At 52.4% G+C, this 6,619-nt stretch overlaps 1 long non-coding RNA gene across 1 annotated transcript; it reads right to left on the bottom strand.

The window, feature by feature from the left end:
• Positions 1-628: 628 nt before the first annotated feature.
• Positions 629-6,401, bottom strand: LOC109278511 (uncharacterized). The gene is made up of 3 exons (XR_002085698.2): positions 6,294-6,401; positions 5,747-5,944; positions 629-1,125 (listed from the first exon to the last, which is right to left on the bottom strand). It is a non-coding gene; the product is annotated as an uncharacterized LOC109278511 (long non-coding RNA).
• Positions 6,402-6,619: the final 218 nt, after the last annotated feature.

Here is a 6,619-nt window from a genome sequence, read left to right as displayed (position 1 = left end):
ACTAGACCCAGAGAGGTTTGGGCATGAGTGGGGACTTCCAGACAGTCTGAGAATAGCTGTGAACCCAGGGGAGGGAGGAAATCTCATGGCTACTCTGCTGCCAAGGAGCCTGTCAGTCTCCTCGGCCCAGGCGCTGACGCTCAGGAAGATCCTTGGGGCTGGTACCGAAGGTGGCCGACCCCTTTGTACTGACGGGATATACCCAGAGCGAGCTCCGACCTGGGACTCGGGATCCAGGCCCACCACAAACCACGGTGTGAGATGAAGCCCATCCCAAGGGCTGTCAAGCTTCATCTCCCTCATTCGTAAAATCAGTGCTTTGTGGGGGGCGCCTGGGTGGCTCAGTTGCTGAAGTGTCTGTCTTCGGCTCAGGCCATGATCTCGCGGTTCGTGAGTTCGAGCCCCGCGTCGGGCTCTGTGCCAACAGCTCAGAGCCTGGAGCCTGTTTCGGATTCTGTGTCTCCCTCTCTCTCTGTCCCTCCCCCATTCATGCTCTTTCTCTCTTTCTCAAAAATAAATAAACGTTAAAACAATTTTTTTAATTAATTTTAATTAAATTAATTAAATTAAATTGTATTTAATTGATTAATTAATTTAATTTTTAAAAAAATTTTTTTAAGTGCTTTGGACTCAGCGAGACGCACGGCTCCTACTGGCCTGCACATTCCGTGAGGCCGAAGGACACCCTTGAGCGGCCAAACGGAGCATAATGCCTTGTCACAGCACAGTGACAGGCACACAGAGCAGCTGGGGAAGTGGCCAGAACCCCTGGAGGTCTTCAAGGAGGGATTCCTTAGAGATGGGGTTTTGGGGCCCAGCATCAGACCCTGTAGCCGGGGCGCAGGGGTGCTAGAGTGCCTGGGTCCAGGGGTCCCAAGTTGAGCAGGTGCAGCCGCTCTCAGTGGGGCTGACATCAGCAAGACAGAGGACCAACGTCTCAAAGACTGTCTCCAAAGTGCTGAAAAGACCTCCAGGTTTATATAAGGCAAGTACGGGGCAAAGGTCTGTGGGTTCCGTAGGTGGGCAATAAAGGTCAGGTGGATCATTGCCTTGGGGTCTTGCTGCCATGGGGTAGTCATTATTGCTTGAGGGGGTAGTTTCAGCTTCACCCTCAGGGTCTTTTGCCTGAGGTAAGAGAGAAACGGGAAAGAAGAACTCAATCGGTTAGAAAGCACAGACCGAGGTCCAAATGGAGGTCGTCAAGTCGTGTTTCAGCCCCTGGGTTGCGCGAAAATCGAGAGCAGCAGCCGTTTTCCCCGCCTCACGTCCAGGCCCTGGCCTGGGTGGAGGACGCCGCCTGGCCCCGGGCAGGGGTCCAAGGGACAGGGTGCCCGCTTGCTGACCGGCCCAGAAAGCAGACCAAGGTTTCCACTCCTCACTCCGCACTCCTAGCCTTTTCTCTGTGGCTGCACACGAGCTTCCTGCTACTCTCAGGGACACCCTCACAATAAAAAGGCCCTTTCAGAAGCTGTGGCTCATTTTCCATTCTCTGTCTCCAACCAATTCTCCTCTCTCTTCCTACTCTATTATCCGCAAGTCTTTGCTTTCCTGATTGCTGAATTCATCTTTCCTGATTGCCTTCCCCAGGGACCGGACTCCCCTTGAGAGAAAAGAGAATGTGTGACCAGTGACCTGATGCCCTGGAGGGTGGGAAGGGAAGCCGTTAATGGCAAGGGAAACATAACTAACTTTACTGAGCAAACTAAGGGTCAGGCTCTACACATAGGAGAGTCATTTGAGGGGCTGTTACCCCCATTTTACAGATGAGGAAACTGAGACCAAAGAGTACGATCACTTGCCCAAGATCACAAAAGCAGCATGTAGGGAGGGAAAAAATATTTTCCTCTGTCCACCTGGGGTTCTCCAGCTGTGGCCCTGTAATTAGACTGACCACAGACAGGTTAACAAGAGAAAACAGAAATGTATTAATGTGTGCTTCATCCCACGTATACATGGGAGCTCCCAATAGTGAGTAATCCCCCAAGGGGCGGATAGACTTGAACTCCTGTTCTGTCTTAGACTACATAAAGGAAAAGGGGGCTTTGGGGCCGGGGTGGCAAGTTGTGGGGAGGTAACCGGAAAAAATGGGGGGTATAGGAGTTGTTTAGTAGGGCTGGGTATGCAGATATAAGTCGGGACCTGTTCCACTAATAAGAGTTGCGAAAAGTCTGGGGCACCTGGGTGGCTCAGTGGGTTAAGCGTCCGACTTCGGCTCAGGTCATGATCCTGTGGTTCACGGGTGGTTCACGGGTTCGAGTCCCGCGTCGGGCTCTGTGCTGACAGCTCGGAGCCTGGAGCCGGCTTCGTGGATTCTGTGTTTCCCTCTCTCTCTACCCCTCCCCCGCTCGTACTCTGTCTCTCTCTCTCTCTCTCTCTCTCAAAAATAAATAAAACATTAAAAAAATTTTTTTTTTTAATTTTTTTTTTCAACGTTTTTTATTTATTTTTGGGACAGAGAGAGACAGAGCATGAACGGGGGAGGGGCAGAGAGAGAGGGAGACACAGAATCGGAAGCAGGCCCCAGGCTCCGAGCCATCAGCCCAGAGCCTGACGCGGGGCTCGAACTCACGGACCGCGAGATCGTGACCTGGCTGAAGTCAGACGCTTAACCGACTGCGCCACCCAGGCGCCCCCCAAAAAAATTTTTTTTAAAGTTGTGAAGAGTCTCCTCTTCCAGGTACAGGAGAGACACTTTTCCAAATGGAAATTTCCTTGATTGATGTCAATTCCCTCTACAAAAGGAAAGCTCGTTCCCTGTTATAGAGCTTTCCCTATACCTGCTGGCTCTCCATGGCCTTTAGCTCTAAATAACCCATGCGCTAAGGAGACATACTTTGGGGGGGGGGGGGCGTAGTCAAGTAATGTTAGCATTTAAGTCCAAATGTCTTTGGCTTTCTTTGTATTTCCCTTCCCAGTTTTCCCCCAAGACGTTCACTGAGCATCTATTTTGTGCCAAACACCGTACTGTGGACCGGAGAGCCAAAGGTGGATGATGCCATGTGCAGCCTTCAGACGCTGTGGTCCAGATGGGGGACAGACCCGGAGACAAAGTGTGGTGAGTGGCAGATGGGGACGTGTGCCATGTCCTACAGGACCTCAGAGCAGGGCAGGCTAAGCAAGGCTTTGTTGGGGCGGGGAGGGCATCCCAGGGGAGTTCCAGAGGATGGGTCCCCGTCTATCAGGCAGAGGTGAAGGTGAGCAGGGGTGAAGGGACCAGGGCACGAAAGCATGGGCTGTCATACCTTTGCACCTCCAGAGCAGGGGATGCTTCCTGCTGGCATCCACGGATGCCAGGATTGCTGTGAAGGTCAGGGTCGTGCCCTTCCTCCCTCCCAGGGCCCCTTTCCAAGGGGCCTGGGTCAGGGACTCTGCCCCGAAGCCTGGCTTCCTGGGGGATGGCTCCGCCAGTGCCTGAGGCCCTCCCGACAGCCACAGCCCCCTCCCTCAGCCGGATCTTCAGTTTAGCTAAGCTGCTGGGTCCCTTTGGGTTCGATACCATCTAATTGGTTGTGGCTAATCCCATATTAACTCTCCTCGCAGAAGCTAGAGGGCCTCTCCCCACCCTCCATCACGTCCCAGCCCCTCCAGAAGCTTCTGTTATCATGTTTATGAGCCTCCACCACCACAGACAGGCAAATTTGCATATAAATAACCTGCCAGCACAGAAGGCTGCAAGAGGCACCTGGTAACGACTCTGTTTATTACTCTGGAGAGAGAAGGGGAGCAGGAAGGCCTTGTGCTGGGTGGCCCAGTCGGGATGGTTACATTTCCACCTGCTGATTAGCTGAGAAAGAGTCTGTGACCCTTAACTGCGGAGGAGGAACAAACATAAAGACTCTCAGTTCCTCCCCTTTGGGAAACCCTATACCAGCCTACGTGTCACCTGAGACGTAGGACCCACCTTCGTCACCAAGGCTGGCCCTGCCTGAGCACCGAGTCGGGTAGGCAGGTAAGGCCCTGGGCTCGGTGCAGTTGGATGATGTGATGCAAAAGGGAGATGGGTCGCGTCCTCAAACAACTGTGTGTTGCAGAGGACATGTCACAGACCTAGCCGGGGACACCGACCAGACAAAAACTTGGAGATGCGGTCTGTGCGTAGCGTGGTGCAGCCTGAAGGTGCTGGCGGGGGTCTTGTTTTGATATTTGCAGGGGGAGGAGCACGTGGGCCGGTTCTTGAAGAAAACCTAGACCTTGCCTGGGTGGAGACCCGAAGAGGATACATTCCCAGCCAGAAGGAATGAAGTGAGTGAAGGCACTTGAAAATAATACAAGGCTGAGTGGATTATCTGCGGGGCAGGGGACAGAAAGGAATAGGGAGATAAATTGGAAGAAGGGCAGAAGTTATGCTGGTGGGGGGAGTGGTACATGACTAAGTTGTGACTTCACCTCTTAGACCTCAAAGGTTTTTGAAGACAGGGGTGATGTCAGTTGGGGGGGGGCAGCTCTGCGGGCTAAAGCAGTAGTTGCTAAAACCTCCCCCCAAATGTGGGATGGCCTAACAGTTACCTAAGAAGGCAGGGAGGGATCATCCTTCGCTGGGGTCAGATACCTGTTCACACACCAGCAAAGCTTAATTCAGAATAGACCACGCCCCCTGAGACCGGGAACCTGAACATCCATGAGCATCCAGTCTTAGGGGTGAGAGGCACACCTTCAAAGTACAGGGAATCTATGACTGGAAAGGCAAAGGGACTGTAGGGGAAGTGAAATAAAAAAAAAAAAAATCTCCCAACCCAGAAAACCTCCACCAAGGTAGAGGGAACAGTGTTCTTATCGAATATGCATTAAACCAGAAGGCGATGGGCATCACCGCTTATCACGTACAAGAATTCAAAGACAGAATGTTCCTTTATCAATGTAAATTTTCTTGACAAAAGAGCCATTTATGCTCTGATTTTAGAGGTTTTCCCCGCATCTGCTGTTCCTCTGTGGCCTTCCGCTCAAAACAATCCACTTGCCAAAGGGGCATACTTTGGGGTGGCTTATTCTGGTCCCCTTCGGTAGCCAAGTGGCCACAACCCATTATCTACATACATACCCCTTGTTTATACACCATGATCGACGAGAACTCATCCTCATATAAGAGGTGTTGATAGCGCCATTTGTCACACATCCTGCTTTTACCTGGTAACTGGGCGACCATCTGTGTTAGTTTATTGGCTTTATCCAGAGGAAAAACAAACGCAGAATTTGCAACGGGAGGTAGTTTTGCAAACGGGAGCAAGGCACCCACCGAAGTTAGGCTCCTACCTTCCCACGGGAACTGAGAGTGATGTGCCCTCTCTCTCTTGATGTTTGCATTCCAAAAAGATGGCTCTCGGGTCTTTGAGGAAATGTCTGAGCTCTGGGACCAGCAGGAGACTCATCTAGCCGTTGTAAAGATTTCCAAACATTTGAAAAGGACACAGGAAAGAACTCCGAAAGAAAAGGGAGAGGAAGAAGAAGTCTTCTCCTTATTTTCAACCGGGGCAATTAAGTCTCTTATTTTAATTCTTGCCCTTCCAGGACAAACAGGTTCCTGAGAGTAGCTGGGTCCTCCTGGGACAAGTACCGACCATATTGCCAGACCTACTGGAATCCCACCTCTGCCTCGTGCCAGCTGGTGGACAAGTCAACTCTCCTCCGCAGGTCGGTTGGCTCACCTTTGAAATGCAGATTAGAATTGCCACCTCCCGGGGTCGTCAGGAATAAATGAGGTACTATCGTAAAGTCACCTGGAGCACATGGGGCATGGTGAAATACTCACCTTTGAAATTAAAGTGTATGCTGCCGTGAGGGTTGGAAGGGCAGGATGAAGAGTCGTTCACCAAATCCCAAAGCACCGAACACGAGGGGATTCCTTTAACGCGCACATCAGATGGGTACGGAGCAGATCAAGGGGAACGCTCCTCTGAGCAGCTGGCCATAAATTCAGGGAGCTCATTCCCCGAAGAGATGTCACAGTCTGAAAACATAAATAGGTTAAGGGAGGGTGTAGGCCACTCATGAGTGCCATCTCCAAAGGGGCTGTTAGGGAAGTGGCAGGAGTTGGGGCACGCTCCTAACTTTGAGGTTGACAGCTTCTAGGGTAAAGCCTTTCCCATAAAGTGGTCTTGGCAGCCCTGTCACAGGGAAGCTCTGCCAGACAGATGTATCGCGGGTTCGGACTTAGAGGATAATTCTTCTATTTCTGTGCTCCACGGCCCACGGGTCGCCCAAATCCCCCAGAATGACAGGCTGCCCTGGCAGTGGCACCGTCCCTGTGGCTCCCTTGCCATTTCTGCCACAAAGCCTGCCGTGGGACACCTGCCCACCTGTGCTCCAGAAGGGCCACGTCCCTTGAGATGGGGGAAGGAGGGCACAACACAGCCACCGTGGTCAAATTTCGTGTCCCTCTGAACTCTCCGGCTCCCTACCCCTTGCCTCTGGGGGGGGGGGGGGGGGCGCCTTCTTGTTGCCATAGCAACTGGATTCCCAGGGAGGCAGCCATCTTGGGAGAGTGATGCAGCCCCAAGTTGAAGCTGCTGGGAGTTCAGAGGGAGAGAGCGTCCTGCAGGGAAACCACACTCTCTGGCCAGGGTGACCCGCCGCTCTGGGGCTTTTCCCAGCTTGCTTTGGTGAGATCCCACCTTGCCAGCCC

The sequence above is a fragment of the Panthera pardus genome, unplaced genomic scaffold, assembly GCF_024362965.1.
Source record: "Panthera pardus isolate Hobbes unplaced genomic scaffold, ASM2436296v1 HiC_scaffold_12, whole genome shotgun sequence".
Lineage (NCBI taxonomy): Eukaryota > Metazoa > Chordata > Mammalia > Carnivora > Felidae > Panthera > Panthera pardus.
The sequence above is the reverse complement of the archived record's forward strand: the minus strand, read 5'-3'. Positions and strand labels throughout refer to the sequence as shown.